This window comes from Geospiza fortis, unplaced genomic scaffold, assembly GCF_000277835.1.
Source record: "Geospiza fortis unplaced genomic scaffold, GeoFor_1.0 scaffold53, whole genome shotgun sequence".
Classification (NCBI taxonomy): Eukaryota; Metazoa; Chordata; class Aves; order Passeriformes; family Thraupidae; genus Geospiza; species Geospiza fortis.
In genome coordinates this window covers 11,871,283-11,897,513 of record NW_005054305.1, presented here as the reverse complement: position 1 = coordinate 11,897,513, position 26,231 = coordinate 11,871,283, and the positions used below count along the sequence as shown (strand labels likewise).

Below are 26,231 nucleotides of genomic sequence, written 5' to 3'. Positions count from 1 at the left end.
AAAGTAGCATTTATGTGTTCATTAATTTTCTTGTAGTCCTCTGAGTAATCATGAGGCTACTGCTACTTTTCATCTGTAGTTTGCTGTTATTTTCTCTATTGTCAGCTTTGTACATTGTAACAGTGAAATGTTGCCACGTGAAAAGCTTGGGCTGATATTAATGCCATAAGAACCAAAGTGTTTGAAGACCTGTTTGGCAGTGAAACTGGACAAACGTTATTAAACCTATCAATGATTTAAAGCTTCAGACGGAAGGTAATGACTTGAATACACATTTCACTCATCATTCTTGAGGTAGTGGCCAGATTTAATTTAAAAGTTAAATGCTTTGGAAAATCAGGAATTACTTTAATATATTAAATCATTTTCCAATTAAGTTCCTTAAATAATTTTTGGTGTGTTGCACTCCAAATCGAATAAATTAATTTAGAAAGTAGTTTTCAGAATTTCTTTACTAGCTGGTTAAAGCTTCTTTCAAGTCATGCCATGTATGAGGGAGCAAACTGTTCTTTTCAAATGCAAATGAGACACTCATTCTGTAGACAAGTTGCAACTCTTCTATTTCACTTTGCCTGAACTGATAATGTGCTTAAAAGTGCACAGTCATAAGACATATGTTTTATGCTTGGAAAAGACTTACCAGGAATGTTTCAATATAAGATATCGAGTACATAACAAGTGTCTTTCTCAGATGTCTTTACCACTGACCATTGATAACATTAAATGGACAGAGTAGATTTGCCAGGCCTCTTGGAGGCGTACATTTAGTGAACATTTCATTTTTCACCCCTTCACTCTCTCCCTTTGCCCAGCATGATTAACATTGCTGTGAAAACTTATCTGACTTGTTCTAAACATGTCATCATGTTACAGTATTGCTCTGTCACTCATTTTCAGGCTGTGTGTATTTAGGGAGTTGGAAGGGCGGGAGGCCTGCAGAATTTTCTGTTCAGTATGTTTGGTTGAGTGTTTGCTTTTAAACTCTCCCAGGAAAGGAGATGATGGCTGGAGTGTGATGGATCCTTGTTCTGGGCCAGAATGGTGGTCTTCCTTAGGAGTCTACCTCCAAAATTCATTGGGAACTCATTCAAGATCCTCTGGGTTCTTGTTTCTCGTAAAGTTAGTTAAAACTTACTTTTGCCACTTACTAGCAGATTTGGCCATATTTTTCATATCTAGGTTTTGGTGGTGTTTTTCCTTTTACAAATTTGCCAGACTTTGATTGTTTACATTTGAAGTCTGCTTGAGCTGCTGGTAATTTAGAATGTATTCCACAAATACTTAGGCTTTTAAGTTTTCTAGTTGTTCTGTTTTAGTACTAGTTGTTTTCCGTGATCGGATGGTTGTTTGTAGCATATGAGTTCCCAGGCACATGCATGGGAGGTATTGACTGTGCATTTTTCTGTAGCCAGAGGAAAATAATGTAGATTCAAACAATCGCCTCTTATCTTACAATTTTCAGTTGGCAGGCTTTGTTTCAGAAGACTGCTTAGATCTTTATTTTATAAACCTAAAATAGCATTCTAAGCATCTTAGCCTAATATTTCTCTATCTGCTGTGAAAGCTCATTATGCTCTGCATATATTGTTATGCAGGCTTTTCCTTGTTTCTCTTGCATTACCCATGGAGAGAGAAAAGTGAAGGAACAATGCAAACAATGTTGGTTATGACAACTGTGAGAGGTATCTCTTATACAAACAGACAGAATGGATGGTATGCTTTGGTATATAGGTCAGCCTTTGAAATAACATCGTGGAGCTCTTATGCTGGACAGATTTAGGGTTGGGATTGTACTGTTCACCCCTTGAAACTTGAAGCATAATTGCAGTTCAGATATGTTCAGGCTAATGTAAGTAGTCTGTTCAGTTGAAATTTATTTTAGGAAATGTCACATTCTGTAATTGAGTTGAATTATATAAAAGAAATAACTTTGATAATCCAAGTGTCTTAATTTGATAGACTATGGCCAGTGATTTCAAGCTGCTGGAAGAAGTCGGATGATAAGTTTAAATGTTTAAGTAGAGAGAAGTAAATAACAGTCTTGTGGCTTTTCCTATTGAAGTGTCACCTGCAAAGACCACTTTGATCAGTACTGTAAGAAGGATAGGTATATTTTAATTTTTGTATTTGCAACTTCACAGTATTTTCAGATATCTGCTCACATAAAGTGCAGTTATATAATTGTAGTTTGACACAGCTAATGACAGGGATGCTGACCTCTGCCATCAGTAGGCAGAAAATAATGGTCTTTACTGCTCCCAATGGTTATCCTTGCAGAATTATGCACTGGACTCTTCTGTGATTTGCTACCTTGTTCAAAAATACAGGAGCCTACAACTCATCTTTCTTGTATTCACTGATAGTTGTCAGTGCAGTGGAAAAATACAGCCAGGCAGCAGAGGTAAAATGATAGACTGTAGTTGTTTTTAAAAAGAGGAATAAAGAGGAGAAAGGAGGGAGAGGGAAGCAAAACCTTTCAAATGAAAAAAGCAGAGTGACATTGGGTAGAAGTGGATAAGGAGATATAATACAATGCTTTGTAAGCAGGTAACAATCCCGCTTGTAATCAGAATTCCATGGAGCAAAAGTGCATTTATTTATACTCAGTGTTTAGAGGAATTTATTGTGTAAACTTAACCCTACCATAGAGACTACTCTAAATAAAATGTTTCATGGCTGTTTACAAAGTGTACATTATTTCCAGGGGCTTTCTTCATCCAGTCAGAGTTGTGGCAAGCAGGCTCTCTGAAGGACAGCTCTAAAGCTGAAATACTATGTTACTGTTTTGACAGCGTTTTAGATTATGCTCGTATTGTTAATCCTGAACATATTTCCCCCCCCCGCTTAAAAAAATACCTTGTCCTCTACTGTCTTAGAATCATACTTGAAATTTGTTACTGTTTCATAAAGGAGAGATTAAACAGTTGCATTAGGGCTGACTGTTGATTTTCAAGTGTTCAGTCTTTTAGTTTCAAAAATACCACATATGAAGAATGGAAATGTCTTTTCTTTCATATCTTAGTATGTAGTTTCAGAATTGTGGGCAAGTCTCAAGTGTGCTCCTTAAATTCCAGTGTTTCAGAAAAGAAGTGGTCCCAATTTTAATGGAACATAGAACATGATTTATGTATGTGCTTTTGAGAAATCTTTCTCAAAGATTTCTATAAACCAAGGCATTTGCAGTAATTTATTTTTTTCTTTCTGCCAAATATCAGTACCCGGAGAGGAATTATGTTTTATTCTCATACCAGAACGATTCATCTCTAGAGCATTACCCTCAATCAGCCTATCATGAGGTCTTATGAAAGAGAAGTGAAACCAGTCAATTATTAAGAATGCTGAATTAACTAAGCACTACAACACATGCAGTACCTTTGGTGTTTGCATGAAACCAAAGAGGAGCTAGAGCTGATTTTGAGAAGCTGTTACTGTGAAGGACTGGGCGGTTCCAGCTTCTGTTGAGTTCGGGGTGTGTTGGGGATGATCACACTTTACCATGAAGAACTGAGCATCCTCTGGCCCTCAGATTCCCACATCAACAGGACTTTCTTGTCTTGCTAAAAATGTACAGAAGCATTTGAAAAATGGACTGTGTGTAAAACACAATTTATATTTTAGCAGAGAATTGTCCTAATCATGGTAGGATTTAGATTAAAATTCTTGGATATTTAAATCCTGTATTGATGGTAGATATAAAAAAGCTTAGATGTCGGAAGTAAAAAATCTTCCTTTGACTTCCCTCTCAGCACTGCTCAAGAGTGACCTGAAAGCACCACTTTGTGTGGTGAGAGGGTAGTCTCTGGATCAGTGCAGACCTTGGCTTCTGGAACTGACAGCAGAGGCAATTAGTGGCAGCTTTGTTTATCTTTTTGAAGAGGACACATGCTCTTTGAATGTCTAGCATGGATTGCATACAATAAAATACTTATTTTAAATGTAACCTAAATTTAAATGTTTTGTTGTTGCAGTTTGACTGTGTGATTGTTGTAGATCCTTTCCAACTGAAATAGTTTATTCTGCTGTTTTAGCTACGCAACTACATACCAATTTTCTGCCCAAAGAATGATTTCTCATTAAAAGTGTTGAGTTATAAACTGCTTCGAAACATGGTTTATAGCAGATTCGCCAAATGACTCTTAATTATAGCAGTGCTTCCAAAATACGTTGAGGCATGGAATTCACATCAGCCCAAATGAGATTTTCTTGATCATAATGCTTTTCCATACAGTGTTCAGTTAGAAAATGGCAGCGTTGTCTATTCTATGGTTAGGCATAGATTATGTAGCTGTAGCAGCAGCAACAAACTCTGCCCCTCCAAAGCGGTGAGTGCACGTAAGGAACTCTTGTCCTTCCTTCTAGTGGAGTATCTGCCATTTATGTTCATTGGTAGCAATGAGTTTTCAGTTGGTAAGTCATCAAATAAAACGTTTAGCTCTTGATTTAGACCTTCAAACTTAAAATTGTTTTTCAGCAGGCATCTTGGCGCAACCCACATTCATAATGTCTGTGGTTTTGTTTTGCTTCTTATGTTTGCAGCAATTTATTTTTAGCATTTGAATTTCATATGGCTCTAATAATATTTATATCTTATCTTTCAATTGCACATATGCTAACACTGTTCTTGAGCTGTTCATTTAGTATTTCTCACTGGGCTGCTTTTTGATTTGCTACAGACCCTTGTTGGATGGTTTCCTCCCAAGGAACACGCTGCTTTCTAAGTTGCAAAACATACTTGAATTACATGAGCATCTGACAAATCCAGGTTAGTGGAAATGTCAGAATGTTTTAGCATTCACATTCTTGACTGTTAAACCACTCTCTACCAATCAAAAGTGGCACAAGTGGGTTTTTTTCAAAGGTACTGCTGGCTAAGCATGGAAATTGAGCTGCTGTGGTAGTACTTTTGTCTCCTGCTATTGTTGTTGATGATTATATGGTCTTAAAGGTTAAATAGAAGTTACTGTAGCTGGTATGTATTTTTGTTATATTAAGAAAATCTGCAGTGAACTCCAGTTCTTATTCTATATGCAAGAATTCAGAACTCTGAAATCAGTCAGTGATAGCCTGTACTTAGGGAAATGGGTCAGTAAAGGAAGTATGAAGCCTGAATGTGAAGTAAAAGATTTATCTAGACGGTTCCTGCTAGAAGAGAAGATTATGTAAACATGTTAATTTCTGTTGTATCTATGCTACTCTGTATGTATATACACACATGTAGATTTCTGCTTCATTACATATATTGCTGACTTTGAAAGAAGTGAACTTACTCTGGGAATGCATAATTTCTATCCTGTACTGTAAGTAATTGGCTTTGAAGTCATGTTCTGGTCACAGTTGCCAAAAGTGGGTAGGTTTGTGTTCATGAATAAGAGAAAACATTTGTTTCTCCTATGATCATCGTGTTTGCATTGATCTGAAATAATAATAAATAGTAAAAGGAAAAATAATGGTGAAAAGAAATGATAGCCTTTCAAAAACATATAATTGATCGTTTGGCAGACAAAGTTGTGAACATTAGTCATAGAAACCTGCAGATAGTAGAGGCTTAATATCAAAGCTAATGATTTATTTTATGTTAATGACTTTCTACTAGGGCATAAAAGACTGCTCATAATGGACTCTCAGTGCTGTGTTCAGTTGCGAAGGCTAATGGGATAATCTTACCCAAAACTAAGCTTTTTGAAGTAAATCATGGTGTTATTTTTTCAAGTTAACTCTTGAAAATGATTCTTTAGGAACTGCTTGTAGTCTTTATAGGAAAATGTAAGGCGAGTTCTTTTTTCTTCACCAGCAGTTTTCTTAATTGTATTGGAAATGTCTGTGCTTTTTTTATGGTTCTGAAAAATAATATTCAAGGTATGGAAGTCATTCTGTCACTTCAGTGTTTTTATCATAGGGTAATAGGTTTTTGTGAGGCACAGTTGTTTTTACAGGTTGAACAAAGGAAAAGAAGAATTATTTTTTTAGTGGCTTAGCCACTTATTAGCTAAATGGCAGTAAAACTCTTAGTTTTGCATTGAGAAGTTTTTTAAATCATGTTTACAATTAGTTATACCCAACATTATATTTCAATAAGAGATAATTTGCCTACTAAAGTTCACATAATGTGCTAATCATGTGTAGTGGTTAATAAAGGCCTCCTATCTCACTCCCCTGATGGCTATAAAAGGCTATTATGTTCATGGCAGCAGTTCAGGTACAGCTGCTGTGTGTTAATAATGCATCATTGTCCCACTAATAAACACAGCAAAGGTCAGCAACCCTGAGCACCTAAAACACTCATTCTCTTTCCAAAATATTTATTAACACCTTAATGGTGTATCTATTCATTTTGGTTAGGATTATATCAGTTAATGACCCTCACAGAATACTGTGTGCTCAGGTTTTGCAACCTACATGCTGTTGTGGGCTGCTGCACTCATCTTTCCTCCTAAACACTTTTCATCACAACTATGTGTTGTTTTTTGAAGACTAGCAGGAAGACTAGCACTTCATAGTCACCTTATGATTAACTTGCTTTGTTACTTAGTTTGGCAGTTTTCATTTTCTTTCTTCAGCTAATTTAAGATTCTGTCTAGAGGCTGAATTTTCATGACTTAAGACACTTTGTAGAAATTCTGTGTGCTAAAAACTATGTGACTGTGTAACAGACATTGACACATGCATGCACAGAGACACGCATGTGTGCATGTGTGTACATGAGCATTACTTCCCCTAGATTCCATGCATAATTTTATACTAGTTACTTATGTTTTCCTTTTTAGCATAGATTGCTGTATTCATAAAGGTTTTTTAAAATGCATTTTCTACAGACAAAGAACATACTCACATGGGATTTCCATTTTGCCAGGGAAACATGCAAATCAATAGGCCAGCACTTATCTACATTAAAATTAGGTACACTGTAATTTATGGGTGTAGTGATATTGTGTTTGTCTTGCATAGCCTCAGATATTTTTTATGTAGCCTGATTCTGTGTCTGTAGAGAAAAGCAAAAGTGTTAATTGAACAAAATCTCATTTTCTCATCTTGTAGTATTGTCTTTTGTTATCTGTTACTCATTTTGAAAACCTGATTCTTTTTTTCTTGTGCCGTGTGATTTACAAACAAATGTTTAGAGGGCAGAAAAATACTACTACATTTCCATCAAGAGCAATGAAAAAGCTTAACTAGCTGAAGGGTGTCTTTTTGGGGTAGCACATAGCCTCAGCGACACATTTGTCATGCTTTAAATATATAATACATACAATAAAATATGTACAGGCACAGTTGTGATATATGGAGTGTTTGGCTCCATTGCTATTGTTTGTAGTCTCTACGGTTGTCATACATTGTTCTTTGCACATCATACCATTACAGCAGAATTTGACACAATTTCTAGCTTTCAGTCCTGCACCATTTTCATTGCACAATATACATGAGTTTGACAGGGTGTGTTGAGGACAACTCTGGCAAGCAATTGATATTTTGAAGTGGCAAGCGTTTCAGCAGCTGCCTGCTTGTGAAAAAGGAATGATAAGGTATACTGTATTGTTAGTTTCAGGCAAAGCATTAAGGTTTAAGCTCTGTAAAAATGTACACATTATTCGTCAGTGGTGAAGCAAGCCTTTTATGTTTTTTAGAGCTTAGCTCTCTGGCTGATGTGAACTAGAATGACATTGGTTTAATGGTCAGTAAATGAATAGGAGTACTTTGAATTTGAACCACTGCCAATTTTGCACCGACAAAGAGACTGACAAAAGAAAGATTTTATGTGAAAGCAAAGCCCAGGCAATGTTTGGGGAGGTGGGGAGAGGGGCAGAGGAACCCAACAGAAATATTCTCTAACGCAGCCTTGTAATGATTCTAAAATTGTTAAAACACATCCATTTTGCATGGCTCATCGGCTACAAACCTAAGCTGTTTCATCTAATGTTCTTTAAAACCTGTTGTATACACACAGTCTTTTAGAATATATTCATATGGAATTTACAGTGTGTTTTTCTAAATACCACACTGTGCCCTGAAGGCCTGCTGGCAGAACATCAGAGTTGTCCACTGCTGGAGTTCCCAAGTCTCTCTCTATCTGGTAGTGGGAAATTGTAGTTTAATCAGTTATGGCACTTTCAGTGTGTAACATTCATTAGTAAGGCAATTTGTCATGACTGTTAATAGTCAGGATGCATCTGCTCTCTCTTCAGTTATGGAGTGTGATAAGCAAGAGGGCAAATATTTCAATATTTAATAATATTAGCATGTTTGAAAACTGTAATTCAAGGTTAGTGCTCAAAACACAAACATCAGATTATTGACAATCAATGTATTTTTACTGGTTTTACCTTTACAGAGTGGATTTGAAAGTAGCTTAATGCTCTTACAACTTCTGTGTTACGTGACTGGGTATTAGAAAGTAAATGTTAGCATCTTCAATATTTATCAAAGACTTTTCCTCTGTTTTTCTCTGTAAATTGAAAGGTAGGATATTTTCATGGAGTTGCAAATACCTATAATTATTTCCCAGTGTATCAGTAATAAATTGTTCACAGTATCATTTTTGGCAGTAGCAGACCTTTTTCAGTGTTAGTTTTCTGTCTGGGCAGCTTATAATGTCATGTTATAAAAGATATTCGATGCCTACCAAATAGACAACATGCAATTAGAATAATGTTCTCTTCTCACTAAAAAACAGCTTGTAATCATTGTTCATTGTTCTAAATATGAAAGGATAAATTGTTTCCTACAGCCAAGAAAGGTTAGAGAGGGTTTTTTTTTCACATATATCTGATAACTCTCATGTATTACATAATATGATAGCTTCACACACAATAGCTTTGTGACACATTTTAATTTTTAATGAAAAGCCCCCAAAATTTTAACATAATTATTTCTTTAGAAACCAAGCCCAATCTTGGTAAAATCCGTTCTTGCTAGTAACAAAAGCTGTTACTGTTTAAGTTCCTGTTCAGCAGTTAGTTGGTACGCTTCACTGGATGTTGTCAAAAAGGCTTTTCTCTTGATCGACAACCCTGTAGGAATGTGAATGGAGATTTTAATTGCATATCATGTGTGCATATCAGAGTGAGTGGATTCACTGACTCTGCTTAGCTCTGTATCTCTACAGGTCAGCCATGCCAAAACACTTCTTTTTTTAATAAGCAATTGATATATTTTCCAATGAGAGAGAAAATGGGCATGTAAGTGAAGAAGGCACTGTAGAGCAAAAGGTGCCTGTGAATTTTGGAAGAAAAATGTGTGCAATAAATTTTTAACACAATTAAAAGGTGTTTTGATGATGTAAATTCATGTCAAGTCTACGCTGACCAAAGACTGCTAGAAGTGTGTTTATCTTTTTTTAATTTTTATTTTATTTTCAAGAGTACTTTGAACAAAATCAGTTAAAAAAAAAGAAGCAAAGTGAGTGGAAAAATTTACTGAGGCAGGCTGCCCTTGAGTCTTGTCCCCTTATAGAGAGAAGGGGAAATGATGGGAGTTTTCATTTATATTGAGAGCTTGTGGGGTTTCTTTTTTATACTGTATTTGATGCCCACTTTTTGGGGCAACACTGTTAATTTAGGGGGAGATTTATCTCAATAAGGACCTCAGTTTTAAGTCTGATACTAAAACCAAGTTCTGGTATCAACTGTAATGCAACTTTAATAATTTTTTTTCCTTAAGAACAGTAAATAATACATCACTACAAAATAACTCCGCTAAACAGACCCCATTATTTTCCATAACCAAGAACATAAAAATATCAAAGCCAAATACTTGTTATTATGAATAATAATTATATGTCAATATCTTAAATTAGATTCCCGGTTTCATTTTGCATCAAAAACCACAGTATTGGTTGTATTTTTAAAGCTCACAAAGCATCAGTGACTGAAAGCACAGCTACAAGACAGTTGTGAGGAACTTTTAGCTGAGTTTGTGTTTTGTTCCAGTACAGGGACATGAAAATCTAAAGGAGGATGACAGTTGCATTTTTCTGTGAGGACCCCTGGGAAGGAATTGTTACTTAGTAACAAAGTTTCTTTCCTCTTTTTTCCTGGTTTGTTTTGAATGAAAAGCAAATTTTGCTCTTTCACCCTTTGTGTAAGGCCAACTCTGACTTTCAGGTTATATTTGTGTAAAAAGTGTAGGAAGAAAGGATGCTCACCACTTGTTGAAGGCACATCAAATGGTCTGACAACATGCTGGCACTTTTATAGAGCCTGTTTTCTCCTGTGCTGGATTAAAGTGTACGTCACCCAACTGCATCTTGAACATCAGTAAATCCTCCAGAGTGCTTAAAATAAGTGAACACCTTAAGAAGAAAATCAGTGAGATTTACTTTATTTCTAATGAAGCAGATCACTTCTGACTTAATATATGACATTGATGTATGGTTGGATCTACTAGAATCTGACCCTGCTATGGGTTGTTAAGATTTGTGAGTAAAAAATAGAGCACCAGGTCCACAAGAGTCAAGGGAAAATTCCAGATTTTGAAACTTTAATCCTGTATGAAATGAAGAATTTAAACTTTTTTAATCAATGTTGATGAAAGAATTGACTTAGATTTTGCAACATTAAATACCAGAGCCATTTTTGTAAATCACCATAGTGGCCCTTGAAATAAAGTTAAAAAATTGCAACATTGATGTCATCAGGACTTTATTTTTCAGGACTTTGTTAGGTTACAAAGTCAGACACTTTAATGCTGGGAATGGCAGATTTAAGGATGTCTTGATTTTGCTCTTTAGTATGTTATCATTGTCAGGAATCTGAGCAAAACAAAGGATGTGGGATGAATGATCATGCCATTACAACTTTATCATTAATGTAGTTGCAAATTGCACTAGAGTAAAACTTTCAGGCAGCCTCAAATTTGCATTTTTGCATTTGATCACATGACTTTCTAACCCAAATAACATTGTTTGAGAAGAAATTTTTTGTGTGTTTTGCTGATTCATTTGATCATGTCCATGTCATTCATTCCTGTTGTCTCTTAGGAGTGTCTGACTCTTTTCAGCATTGCAGCACAGATTTTTCTGCTGCAGAGTTAATTCCTTTTTAGTAGCAGAGAGAATTTTGTCATGGTGAGTGAAGTGAGGACCGAGTCTTGGTATGGCTAGGAAGATCTTGGGCTCTCTCTTACCAATCCTTTCTTTCTGATATTTTGGTGCAGGATGTCATGACTCATGCATTACATTCTATGGGTTTTGGATTGAACATGAGAATACCTATGTTTTTATTTTGTCACAATGCCTCCATTTTGGGATGAGGAACTCAAGCATAAGTTAAGGCCTTACTATTTTCTAAACTTTATCTCTCAACAAAAGGCACTTTTCTATCTCAGTATCTTTTCTTCTCCTGAATTCAAAAGATATCCTGAAGATAATGGAGCTGGTTGAATTTCCTTAAGGCTAAAAATTCTCCAACTCTAAATACAGATACTGTGACCAAAATTGCAGTCATATGTACTATAGTTAAACCTACAATTGTAAGTAAGAGAAAGCCTATTGTGCATGTATTTATTATCATATATATAGTTACTATGCTTATGGAAATAATTAAAGAGGTATCTGTTAAATATATGCTTATACTAAACTCTCTAAATTTGTATAAATTATTTCAATTTTAGTAAAACCAGGGGATTTAGTTTAAAAATTGTTAGGGCTTGTCCTATAACATTCTTTTTTGGAGATAGAGAGGAGTCCATGTATATAATAATAAAAGCTCAGAGAAAAAATATTTTTGAAAAGGAAAACTGTGTTACTCAGCAGAATCCATTGCCCTTTTAAGAATGCTTTGTCAGACAGAGGACTTTCTCAAACAGAACACTACAATGGAAGTACTAAAGTAGCATTCTCAAACATGGCTGTGGTTTTATTAACTCTTTTCAGAAATTCAAAATTTAAATGTTAATATTTACTGCAAAGTAAAATAGTTCTGAATTTAGGAGGAGTTTAGAAGGCTTTGGCTAGAGCAGATGACTGCAGACTTTCTAGGAACAAGTTTATTACAGAGCCCTTAACCTGCTGCTTCCTAAATGGTTCTCTTGGATTCTAGCAATGCTGGAAGCTCTTTGTTAGAGGTGTAAGCATATTCTGAAGCAGTGGGGCACATTGATGTTCCAGGCCTGGAAGTTAATTTTCTACCATTTTCCACTCATCAGAATCTCTCCTTATTACTACTGAGCTTGTAATGGACCTGTACAAAGATTAGTAGTTAAAAAAAATCACAGAATATTCTGAATTGGAGGGTGTCATAATCTTCAGGTCCTACTATCCTGGGCAAGGATGAAATGAAACGAAACATGAGCTTTTCACACACACTGGTAGTGAGTGTTCAGTCAAGTGTGGGAGAGGAGAGCAGAGAAGGGGAGCACTGAGTGTTTCAGGAACTCACGTAAGCAAAAGAGCTGGATCTGTGGTCCTTCATGCTGGTTCAAGAATGTGTTTGTATTTCACCACCACTGAATACCAGTTTCTGTTCTGCCAGGACCCTCCTTTCTCCCTTTATGTTTTGAGTATTCACCCGACACAGGGGCTGAACTTTGAAAAGACAGGTGAATTGCAACCTTAGCATATCTGTCACTTGGATATTTAGGAATTTTTACTAGAACAGAGGAAAATATGGAGATGTTCTGTAGAGAGAAGATTTTCTGACTGGTCTTGGCTAAACCTGGATACCATTTCCACCAGTATGGACACCTAAACTATCTCCAGGAAAAACTGACCAGCTGACTCTTAGATGAGTAGAGACATCACCAGAGGTCCTGAAGTACCTGTACTGACAGTGGAGAAGGAGTGTGTGGAGTGTGCCCCAGACAGACTAATTTTCACCCTGAGTTCTTTGAGATGAATCAAAAATCTCAGGTTCACAGATCTGGTGTGACAACACGTCTGCTTTAAGGAAAACAGCCAAATTCAGATTTAAATGACAGCAGGACTATTAGGATCAGGACAGATCAACTGGAGTATTGCTGGATGATGTTAAAAGCCATGTGCATGTGGGTTTGCAGAAGTCTTTGTGGTACAGATATTGCTTTTTCTGTCACTTGCATGACTCTAGGCAGTGTTTGCTGGCTCATGGGATAAACTCCCATGCTGTAGGAGTTTCTTTGGGAAGTGCTTTTTGTCTTAGTCCATGAAACGTCATATTAACTATTCCACTACTGCATTCATCTGCTACTTTCCTCACTCATGTTCTGTAGAAAGTCTTGACCTCCTTCAACAGAGACTGATTTACCTTTTCCTACCTGGAACTTTCTTTTAAGAAGGTACAATCCAAAAAATCAGGAAATCCTTTTTTTTGTCCATTATATAGATGAGATCTCGTAAGAGAAACAGGGAAAAGTAGTATAACCAAAAACGGATCATGGTGAGAGAAAGAGCAGAAAGAGCAGTCTCCAAAAATGGATGTAGAGATTCTTCAACACAAATTTAATTGTGGAGTAGAACTAGAGAAACACTATGAGGTGCTATGTCATCTCCTGTCCCATTCCTCATACCCCTTCCTCCTCCATTTCTGAAAAAAATCACTCTTCTCCACATCACAATTTGTTACCTCGTAACTTGGATGAGAACCTTTTTCTTCCTCAACAGCAGATCTTATTTCAGTCCTTATCTGGTGGTTCAACAACTTATGCCTCTAGCCCTTAAAAAAAAAATTCGGATGAGTTTGAAGTACAAGGAGCAGACCACTCAGATATGTGAATTCTTTTCCCTTCAGGGCCACTCCATAGTACTCCATAAAGATAATTGTACTATTTGGATTTTGGTTTTCCCTTTTCTTGGGGTTAACTGTTTAGCTGAGAAACTGGCAAAAAAATCTGCTACACAGAAATAGTTAAAAAAAATTTAGCCTAAGATTATTAACCACACAAGTGCTGAAGGAATTGAAAGGTCTTGTTTATACCCATAAAAGTAGGGAAGAGAAAGGTAAGAATTAGAGCTCGAATTACATATTTAGTTTGAAATTTCTAGTGATGGCAAAATATTTTGTATATAGGATTATTACTTTTTGGCAAGCCTTGCTATATCTAAACACTTTTGGGTGGGCTAAGGATGAAGTTTCATTTTAACTCTTAACTTAAAGAATTTCCTTGCTTTGTGGTTTTAGATTATATTAACATTTCATGAGCATCAATTTTTATGGTACAGTTCCTTTGTAGAAGATACTGTTTTTACACAGAAGTAGTGCTAAGTCTGTTGCATTAGATTTTACAAGATAAACTTCATTATATTTGTCCTGACAAAGATTTGTATCATCTAGAATACAGAACTGTGACAAGATGTTTGTGAAAGAATTAAATAAATCTTGTATTTTCTTACCATATTTTCCCCATTATCCTAGGAAGTAATGCCACCATGTGAAAAACTTTACCCTCTTGGTGCTTTATTATATGGGCTGAAATACACTCGTGAATATCTCATTACATTCTGTGTGCACCACTTGTATAGGACTGCCAGCATCTGTCACCAGTCCTGCCCTTAATACAGCTCCCCATTCTTAGTATCTTGTGTTTAGACTCAGTGCAGCACAAGTACAAAGCTACTGCCTTTTTAGTGTTGAATTTTTAATATGTTTCATCCTTTTTAATGATTTTGTTACTGAACAGAATTGGACTTTATTTTTGCAGATACCACTGTATTTGGAAAAGTCCCCATTCTTTCCTCCCTTGAAGTGTTTATAGTACATTGCGTACTTCTCCATGTATCCAAGTCTCCAAATTAGTTCTCTGTGTATCTGAGTCTCCAAATTAGTTTGCATCACCTCTGTTATAAAACTCCTTTTCTTCCACCACTACACTGAAATTGCCTTTCATACTCAGTGTAACCTATGAATTGGTCCTGCAAGTGAGTCATTCCAAGGTTGTTATTCTTCCCTTATAACTATATTTAATAGAAAATACTATGCTCTATGTTATGTCCATCTTGTTCAGGTGGAACAGTGTCTGAGATGGAAAAGCAGAATGCAATATCAGAATACATTTAAATGTAATAACATCTCTGGAAAATTTCTTTTTATGGTACAGAAATAACAGCTCCTCTGCCGTTATCACTGCTTTGGCTTTTAGAGCCTTGGTATCAGAGTATTTCAGTGATTGTCTTGGCCTTGCAGCTTTTACCCTAAGAAGAATGCTACTGATGTCCAGAGGAGTTTTGCATTCTTCAAGGACTGTGATTTGGCCTCTGGTGGGCTATATAGCCCTGTCTTAGGAACCCTTTTTCCTTGCATAAAACATTACATAAAATTTAGTAGTTTATCTATCCTGCACATTTCTTCTATTAACAAAATGATACACCTGGGATTAATTTTCAAGATTATTGCATTTTATACTTACTGACCCTAAAGAAATCTTACTGAGAACATTAAATTCATTTTCTACTGAGTGTTGTTTTTCCTATAAGTACATTAACCCAGTATTAGCTATCACACTTACAAGATCACATTTTATCTGGCCCTCCTGCAGTTACAAAACTGTGACTGAAGTTCATTTGAATTAATCTTTCCTCAAAAAATAATCAGTGAGTTTTATTTTCCTTGTGTAGTGGGTCAATTCAAAGGGAATTTCATTAGTAAGACAGAGGCCCACACAAGCTGTGCATCTGGGGTAAGAAGCAAATGCACAAACCCATAAACCTGCTGCCTCTCTGCAGTAGTTCCTGTAGGACTCCCTCCAGGTCCTTTTTTTCCTGTTAAGTAGGATAAAGACTGTTGGTAGTTGTAAGGGAACTTGCACTTAACTTCAGTAGCTGAGGAAAACTCATGCCAGAAATCTTGTTTTTGTTGTAAAATAATTACACATCTTTCCATCCACATGTTCTCACCGGATCTTTTGGAAACATGTGACTCACACTAAGCTGTGATGCTCTCACAGTGTGATTCAGGCTGCTGCCTGCCTGGGACATCTCGAAGACCAACTGTTACTACTTGTAGAAATTTGCTTTTAATGTTTCCTTTAAATCCCCATTTCAAAATTCAAAATCCTTGCATAAGTAGATACAGGTAATTAAGGAATCAGTGTATTTTCCTGATACAGGGAATTTGTTCACTGTTCCTTTGATCTCTTTCTTGGCCTTGTTCTATGTTACAGTTGTGTTGCTGTGATCTACAGACTGTGGGTGTGGTTGAGTGCTGGGTAATGTGAATTTATGCTGCTCTGCCTGTTGCAGAGTAGCATTCCATGGAGATACTTCCATGCCCACACAGGATGCCTTTATGGAACGATACTCTGCTTTGAAAGCAAATGGACATTACAGCTTTCTGCTCTTTCATACTAAGTTCTTGTTGAACCGGTGATCTGCTCTGGTTTGTCATGTGTCTGCAGGAAAAGTACCAACCAAAGAGGAGGCAGAATTCACATTTAGTTACAATTTAAAATGGATTTTAGCCAGTTCTGAGACTGCACCCTAAAGTTGCATGGAGATTTTTCAAAACGGAGGATGTACTTCAAATTCATATGGGTGCTAGTGTGTTTCTGTGCGCAAATCCCATGTATATGTGTACCTTAGGCATATTAGGCATATTTTGAAAATAACCTATATATGTGCTATTAGTGCAGATAATTCAAGAATGAAGCATCCTAAAATTCACCAGTGGATGTGATTTCAATGACAAGGAGTTCTACTTAAAAAGTGAGATTGAATATTGTTCAGTGTTGGCAGGCTTGGCTAACTGGAGTATATAGCAACCATTCTAGTTTGCAGTAGTTCTAAGTCTGGCTTTAAAAGTGTTTCAGGAATCATTTTGAAGTAGAAATCTGAGAATACGAGATACACAGAAGGAAATGTTTCTGTCTGTCATGAAAAATCTGTATCTAGCTAGAGGCTGCAATGATTGTGAAGAATGATAGTATCTCAGATATGCAGTATGCATTTTTGACTGTCAAAATTTGCATATATTTAATGCATTGAACTGTTTTAAAAATACTATTCTTAGAATACTTGTCAAAATATTTTCTATAATGGATGAATTTAAATCTAATTAACATATTCATGTTTTAAAATTATTGGCATTTTTTTTGTCCAAAGAAGTGCATAATTTATACTCATACATAAATATCTTATACATACTATATTCAGAGGTAGTATAGAGCTCAGGTTTAAATTGAACTTGGATGATGTTCAGTCATAATACAACTTACTCATTGATACAACTTTCCGTAGTTGTTCATCAATATTCTCTGAACGAAGAGGATAAATGTTTTATACCTACAGCCTATCTCTTATAGTTGGGGTTTTTAATGGTGGAATAAAAAAACTGAGGTAAAGCTGCCTCAGATACTTGTTTTGTGCAAAACTTGTTCTGAGTGTGCGCGACACTTAAAAATAAAGGTGCAAGAGCAAATAGTTTAGATGTCAGGTAAGATGACATCTGTATAAGCTCTCTGCTGAGTTCTGAGTAATCTTTTGTTAGTTCCTCCAATAACTCAGTCTAATCTAATACAGGGATGTAAGCGATATCATGTAATAGGTTTTTGGAATCAATAAATATGCCAAGGTTTTGAATTACTAGCAGTGTAGATGTGGCTGATAAGCTCAATTGTTGGAAAACTGATCCCATAAAAGTGAAAAGTGAGATCTTTAAAAGAAAAAAATCAGATAAAAGCCAAATCTTTTATGAAACAGAAATAAAATGTGGCCAAGTTCTACAGTGCACAAATTTGGGCAAATAAGTAATGATATGATAGAAAGAAATATGCAAGTTTAGCAGTGATATTGTTCAGGATCCAGGCTGTTAACAATTGATAAACAAGAATTCTGGGTTAAAGAAATGAGATATCAGTTTTCTCAATCTTCACAACGTCTCCAAAAAACTGCCTTGGTGTTAATATTTAAATTAAAGACTTAGATGTGATTGTGCCAAAGGTCTGTTTTCTAAAGCTTAAGTACAGGCAAAGCTTTGGGATAGGAATCCTCCATAAAACTGGCATGGATGGTTTAGCAGTAGAGATAGGTAACATATGTTTCCTCAAAGTATCCTTTTCTTTGTTCATCTGGCTTGCCAGTGCGCCTTAGTTTGTGACTGCCAAGCGTCTAAAATTAATGTAACATCTTATTAAAAACATGGTGAAGTTAATGCATGGTATGCTAAGCTTGTGCATAACCAATGGTACATAAACTCCATATTGAAGGCATCTATGTGTAGCAAAGATTTTTCTAATGTTAAACACCTTGGATTTCTAGTGTGTGCTACTGGTCTTCCTTGGCTGAGGTTCCTTGTTGTTGTAACATCCCATTCTTTACTGGATATGGATTGAACTGTGGGGCTTTTGCCCCACTGTTCACCAATGAGTTCACCATCTGTTCCATGGTATTTCTGTGTTGGTGATTTTATTTGTACCAGTGCACGATATGGAGGCTGACTGAGAGGGGAGCTGTTGGGATTATGTTGTCAGTGCATTTGTTGTGGAGAATGGATAACAGTTCCTCCACGGTAGTATATGTATTTTACTGGAAACTGTGTGTATAGTGGCATTCGTAGCACTGAGACATATCTAATGAAGATAATATATTTTGTAACTTCGGCCGTTTTGGTTCGGTACTCATCATTTATTTATATGCTGGTAGCATCCATATTTAGTGCTGTATAAATTAATAACACTATATTTAGTAAATATGAACTATAATCATTGTGCTATTTAATTTGGGTCTAATAAGTACTTGCCAGACTAATGTGTAGTCATGTAGTTGGGCAGATGTACAAAAATGTCATTAACTTGTTTTGATTTGAGGACAGTGATGTATGTGGCAATGTCTGTGAATACTCCTGCTTTTCTTACACCACAGCTACCTCATTTGCCAAATATGGCTATGATCCTTTGTCCATGTTAATTGAGAATGGCATCCTTATTCATCATGTGCAGGGTTTTTTTCAGCCATTAAAATGCTGTCCAAAGACTACTCGACTGAGGAAAACTACAGAATAATACAGAGTGCTTGTTTATCTGTTGTTGTAAGCCTTCTGTTTTATCCCATTGTAATGAATGGGAAAAGGAACTCTCACATGTGAATGCAATGCTGTTGCTAAAGAGCACAAATTCCTTTTGGAACATCTGCATTAATAATTGGACTGGGACTTGCTTGAAATATTTTCATCAGCCATGTCTCTGTTCAGTGTTTCTTGTTCTTTTCTTTGACCTTCTGAAAAATAAGAGAAAAATGGATTAAGAAAATTTACATTAGTTGTCAAAAACTGTGTTTATTTCTTTGATAATAAAGGTTTCAATTACTTGATTAAATTTATGTTTATATTTGACATTTTCCAGGGATGCATAAATTCATATGACAGTTAAAGTCTACATACTCCTAGTACCTAGTGCCAGGTTGAGTTGAATTTGGACACTTCACATAAATAAAAGTGGTTTTATGTTTCACCTTCATCTGGTAGGTGAGCACTCCACCTTTTCTTGTGAAACATAATCGGTTTTGACATGGCAAAATTAGATCCTGGCTATTTATTATCTGCTGAAATCAAAAACCATAACTGGGAAAGCATGTGGTAAGTCCATTGGAACAGCTTGCATGCAGAGAAGAAAAGAGGAGGCATTCCAATTTTATAAGCTCAAGGTGATTTTCTCTAACACCTAAACCATTTTAATTAATTACCCTGAAAGATTGAGTAAATTATTATTTGAATACTTTATGGCATTACCTGTTAACATTTCAAGGACAAAGTGCTGTACTTAGCTTTTCAACAATGCTTCATCTGCCAGAATATATCTTCTGAATTTATGTAGTATACTGCAGTGTAAAGGGTAGTCAGAATTTCAATACTATGCAACATTACAAGAAACTGAAATGGGAACCCTAATATTTATGGAGACCTGATAGGGACCTACAAATTAAGAAAACCAAGAATTAAGATTTTTTAAAATATTTTCCCTACTTTTTTTTTAATGTGAAAGTAATAGTGGAATGCTATTAAAATGTTGATAGTATTGTGGGTATAGGCTTTGCTGCTAACGACGTGTCCATGGAGTACAGCCCTGCATATTTTCAGGGTGAGATGCTGTTTCAGTTGCCCTGCTTACACAATATGCAGAGCATCTATGTTTTCTCTTCCTTTAAGACTTCCACTTTTGACACTTTTGCTTTAGAAAGAAGGTTTATGATATGAAACCAGTACCTTCATGGTGGATATACCTACATGTTTGATATAACCTTTTTGAATCAGTGGAGTATGTGAAATGTGATAGGTTGTTTAAATGGTGTTTGTAACCAAAACATCAGCTGTACTCCACAAATATAATCCTTCTTCCACTGGAAGAGCATACAACCTTTTAGTAACTTCAGCTAGCATCAGTAGATTAGATCAAATCCCCATTTACTGCATTATATTAATATTTTCAATGACACACTAATCCAAGAAATAAATGTGTCAGTTTCTATGGCTACCCTGTAATGGCCATGGCCATAAGACTGTGCCTTAAGGCCACATAAAAGACTTAATGTACAGATTGAATAGAAGCACATTATTTATTACTAAGCTATCAAGCTGAGAAAATTTAGTGATCTCATTTTTTAGATTTGCTCATTTGACCTGGGCCAATTTGCTTGGATGATAATACTGAGTATTTAAAACCACAATGTTTTCTCGGTTTTAAGGATAAAGTGATTTACACTAATCTTTCAGAACAATTTTGTGGAATTAATGATTTTTATGTTCCTGTGTTTCTTACTGATGGATATTTGCATTTTTTGTGGTTTGAAAATTAGGCAAGACTCTTTCAGACTTTGAATGAATGCATCAGAATTTAAGTATACTGCTATACAAAGTAAGGGAGATGCTTCTCCTCTCACGTCTTCCCCCCCAGCCCCATGATACGTTGAGACATTTGAACTGTAAATAACTTGAAGTAAGATGAGGTGACCAGCAAGAGTCACAGGGCTTCCCCCGACCCTAGAGAGTCTGCTTCTACAAAGATGGAGCACTGGAACTGCAATGTGCCAGTATATTTCCCTAGTTGGTGACGCACACATGCAGCTTAACTCCCTGAGGTGTGTGATGTCAATCTCTTCCCCTCTGCCTGGGATGACTTTAATACATTGCTTATACGGTTAAAAAAACCAGTTACCTTTGGTGTACATTAAGCCCCACCACAACTTGGCTTCCAGAAGGAGTGATGGTGTGCACAAGTGAAGGGAGAAGGTGCAATCTGGAGCATTTCTGTGGTCATTCAGACTAGAAGGATAGGAGTCCTTGGAGATGGATCACAGGACTAAAACACTCAGGAGACTCTTTGGCTGCAAACGAGCATAAAATGACTGGAGGGACTGTTATTAGAGAAGATCTGGGGTCAGAGCCCTCAAATACTTACCTAGCAGATGGGAGATGTTGGGAGAAAGGAGGCAGAGTGTTGTGAGAATGGTTTCCTTCTCAGTGTGTTACTCCCCCTAGCAATACTTTGGGAAGTGGTGATTGTATCAACTTGAAAGCAGACTATTGAGTCATCAAATAATATAACTTTTCTAAAAAATTGTTTCTTAAATATGGTTTGAGGAATCTACAGTTTATTTTCTTTCCTGTGCAGAATTTGTGGTTATCACGTCATTTCCAAAAGGTTTGTTGAAAGACAAAATTGTTCTTATAAAATACTCTTTTACACTTCCTAAGAGAACTACTAATAACACTTTTAGACTGTGACACTTGCCAAGAGCTGACATTTTCAGAATTTCAAATGTCAATAAAACTGCTTAAAACCTTGTAAGGAGGCTGAGTGAAGACAAGAGAGACTTAGCAGAACATATTAGTGGTTTTAACACGTGTCTGCTTAAGCCTTAAAATTTATGTTCTGAAAAGGCCCATTTCTAGCAAGTCACAATAACCTTCATGACAAGTTTCATCAACATAAATGCTAAAGATGAGTGACAGATATGTATAGCATATAGCTTACATGGAATGTAAATAAAAGCTTTAACCCATTGCAAAAAAAAATAATGTGTTCATGAAGTAATATAGACCTAGAAAAGCAGAAGGTAACATTTTTGTCACCTCATAATGACTAGCATTTACACAGGGTTTTTGGTGCATGTTTGCCATTACAAACACTACATTTGCTCTTAAATATGTTTGTCCATTCAGGCACACCTAGCATAACTAACAAATGGTTATTACAAAGTCTCACTTGAGGTTAGAATATCTGATAGGAAAATATCTGGAACTATTTACAGTGTAAATGTTAGAGGAGAGAGGAGGTTTCTGGGCCTATATGTGTTGAGCAAAAAACCTAGTAATGTAGGTAGTTTGTGTTATAAAACAGCCCCTGCACAGTGTGAGATGTAGTGTTTCCAAACACTAAATTTACTAGAGATGAATGTTTTGTCCCTCCCATGCAGCACCCTTATGCAATGCATTCTCTACATGGAAAGCACCTGGTGTGCTGAGTAGGTCATTATGTTAGGGACAAAGGCTTATGCAGCAATGCAGTTTAAACTGCTGTAGCTTCTCAAACTTTGTTTCTTGTCTCAAGAGAAAAAAATATTCAAAATTTCATCAGCTGCCTCTAAAGAACTAGCCTTTACATTTGGTCCCAGTAAAGTGTTATTATAAGGGCAGCCTTTCTGAAAGAGTTCAGGGTACGGTACCAGTCTCTGGTCACAGCCATTTTGGCAGCGCTTTTCACAATTAGTTCAGATGCTGTCTTCTACTTTCTAGTTTAGCAGTGTTGGTAGAGAAATGAATGGCAAAGAAAACAATCTCAGCCTTCTGTTTGAAAGAAATGTAGTGCTGCTAGGAACAAAATTATTTACCATGTGGACTAAGTAATCTTGTTGTATTAGTGTAGTCTGTAAAATACTGTGTATAGCATTATTATAAGCAAATGAGACTTTCCAAGTAACAAGTGCCCTCTGTTTAAACAAACAATTTTCTATGCAAAGGTTAAACACTGAGATATTTTTCTTGTTCGAGTCATGCTCATGACTTTGGAAAGTCACCAAGCAAGTGTGCTTAAAAAAGAAGATGTGAATGGAAAATTCTGAAGCATTTTGCCCTTTTGGTTTCTAAGAGTGAGCTATCGTTTCTCTCCACTGTGGTCATTAATAATGACAGATGTATGTGGTGCAGAGTTCACCTACATTATTGTCAGTAACAGGGATAGAGAGTGAATATTTATTACAGCAGAAGGAGGGAGGGGAAAGACATGATGTTGAACCAGAAGACAAGAGCAGAGTTCAGTGTTTTTCGTTTGGGTGGGGAGGAGGGTTAGCAGAGAGCATGCGCAAAGGTTTCTTAGAGACTGACAGCTCTCACTGAAATCAGCTGAAATACTGCTACAGGCTGCTGTGAGAGGTGGATTGATTGAATCTTTAATATGTTGTGCTTTACAGTACTTCAGTAACACAGATTTATTTCACCTCAGCAAAAGCTGTTATTGCTTTGGGTTTGCAAACAAGTATGGTAACAACATTTTATTTATTTATTTATTTATTTATTTATTTATTTATTTATTTATTTATGGTAAACTGGTCAAGCATTAAATCATGATCATAAACTGATACAAAGACACTCCCAGCTTGACACCTATTAATTTTGAAAATATAAGAAAGTATAGTTTTGGGTTGTGCATCTGTTTTTTAGCACAACTTACAATTTTTTTTATTGTTATTACATTACCCCTTTGAGGGAAAAAAAAAAGTTTCTGTCTTATTTTGCTGCATGGAAAACAAACATGGCATCCCCCAGATTGGTGGGGAGACTCATGAGCTGACAGTACGTGGGCATCATTACATGCCCACTGGCCTACATTTCATGCCACCCGTCTTTTGTCATTTAACTGTGTCTTCAAGAATACTTGGAAATCAAGGAAGAGAGGTTGCATCTCCAAAGTGGCCATTTAAATGTTATGAGCTTGAGTTGGTGACTGAACTTGGCCTGCAGGTTGGCATACAAGTTAAAAATGCATTGAGGAGATATGCAGTAAGTCCAAAAGTTCATTTGGTAGCAGATGACGTCTGGTTAGAAAGTTTGAGAATATGAAAGCGTGGTGTAATTTATTTATCACCTGAAAAATTATGTTCTACTTAAATTATTCACAGATGAACTTAATGTAGCATGAAAGACAAATAGATGAAACTGGGATGTCTGACTTCTTGCAGAAGATTGGACCATTGTATCTCACCCTTTAAGGGATTTATAAATTGCCCACTTTAAATACAGCCTTCAACTAGTGACTGGATCACAGAGTTTTTGTTTTAGTAAGTAACAATATTAAGTTACATCAGGTCTGGTATTGTTTTAATATGCAGACATAGAATTTTGGACCAATGAAGGGGAAAAAAACATCCTTAGGGCCCATTTTCCTGATGGCAAGCTGTTACTCAATGTGTGAAAGTTTGAAGAGATCCACAGGGGTGATGTAAGTCCAGCTCCTGGCCCTGCATGGGACTACTCCAAGAATCACACCATGTGCATGAGAGCATTGTCCAAACACTTCCTGAGCTCTGGCAGGATGGTTCTGCAACCACTTCCCTGCAGGACCTTCTGGATGAAAAATCTTTAACAAATACTGAATCTAGGTCTCCCTGAAACAGCTTCATGCCATTCACTCAGGTCCTGTCAATGGTCAGCAGAGAGATGAGTTCAGTGCCTGCCCCTCCTTTTCCTCTTGTGAGGAAGTTGTAGACTGCGGTGAGGTCTCCGCTCAGTGTCTTCTCCAGGCTGAACAAGCCGAGGGATCTCAGTCACTTTTGATATGTCTTCCTCTCTATGCCCTTTAGTATCTTCAAATCCCTCCTTTGGATGTTTCCTAATAGCTTTACATCCTTCTTTTATTGTGGCGCCCAAAACTGCACAGAGGACTTAAGGGGAGGCTGCATCAGTGCAGAGTAAAGCACGACAATCACCTCCCTAAACCAACAGGCAGTGCAGTGCTTCAGACAACCCAAGGCATGTCTGAGCCTCTTCATAAACAACTTGGATGCAGGACTAGAAGGGATACTAAACAAGTTTGCAGATGATACAAAACTGGGAGGAGCTGTTGACTCCCTGAAATCCAGAGAAACCCTGCAGAGAGACCCCAACAAATTAGAGGGCTGGGCAGTCACTAGCTGTATGAAATTTAACAAGGGTAAGTGTCAGAGACTGCTCTGGAAATGGGACAACCCTTCATCTGTGGACAGACTGGGAATGAGAGGCTGGAGAACAGCACTGAGGGTCCTGGTGGATGGCAAATTGAATGTGAGTCAGCAGTGCCTTGGCAGCCAGGAGGCCAAATATTTAAACTCTAACTTTTCAATCTTTTAAACAGGAGCCTGAGACCTGCTTCAGACTTTTTCACTTTCTCTAGGAAAATGACTTAGATCCTAATGGTGCTTTCCAATGTGAGACTGTCAGTTGAGGTGAATTCTATGAATCAGTTCTCATTAATACAAGTACTTCACTTTGAGTATTTTTCAAACTATAGTAATACATAATTTCTGATAAAATGAATGAGTTTTGAATTTTCTAGTGACTAACAGAAAATAACATAAGAAAAGAAAATGAAATAATTATAGTGCTTCATCTTTTATTAATGACAGTGTAAACAATATTATAAATGAAAATAACATTCATAATAAATACTAGAAAGGAGATGCATGAAAAAAATAAGTATGCCTGTTACATAACAATTCTCTAAAAGAATTTTGAACAATAGTGAAATATTTCTTATATTTCATGCATTTGAAAGAACTGTGAGTAGTTCTAGAAACTGAAGAGCAAGAATTGAGACATGCACTTCAAAAATTGAATTGTACTCTGGCTTGTAAGGAAGCAGTAAGAGTAGATCTTGCCTATAATACAGATGACAACAGTTGGAGATTTCGAATTCACCAGGGTAGATAGTTGAACACATCCTAAACCCTGTCACTGACTCTGCTGTAGAACTTCTCCTTGTCAATAATCTTACTAAAAACAAGATTGGTGAGTGTATGGGCTGGCAGAGGGATTTATCTTTTCATACCTTAACAGGGCCCCCATCAGGTCTGAGTAGTAAATGCGGCTCTGTTTCTCTCTCTTTCTCTCAGTTTCTCTCTGATCCATAGCTCAAAGGACTTCTGCATTCAGTTCTCAACTTGGTGCCATATCAGCTCTATCTTCAGGTACCAGAGCAGCAATGGATCCCTGTCTCCCTTTGTACCTTTTAGCTTGTGTTCACTGTGTGGTTGAGCCCACTTCTTTTCATTTATCTTAGTCATGTTTTACAATGCAAAATGTTTGCTTTTCTTTGCGGCTGCTTGACAATCAAATATTATTTCCTAAGCTGAGTGAATAATGAAA

At 36.5% G+C, this 26,231-nt stretch overlaps 1 protein-coding gene across 3 annotated transcripts in view; it reads left to right on the top strand.

The window, feature by feature from the left end:
• The window catches only part of TOX (thymocyte selection associated high mobility group box), a 218,705-nt gene that overhangs the window by 2,055 nt on the left and 190,419 nt on the right, over window positions 1–26,231 (top strand). Inside the window, exon 2 of one of the 3 annotated variants that reach the window (XM_031066562.1) lies at window positions 4,674–4,762. The exons of the other annotated variants lie outside the window; for them this stretch is intronic. The gene's annotated coding sequence lies outside the window, so the exon portion shown is untranslated. The remainder of the gene's footprint in view (window positions 1–4,673; window positions 4,763–26,231) is intronic. 3 annotated transcript variants of the gene reach the window in all.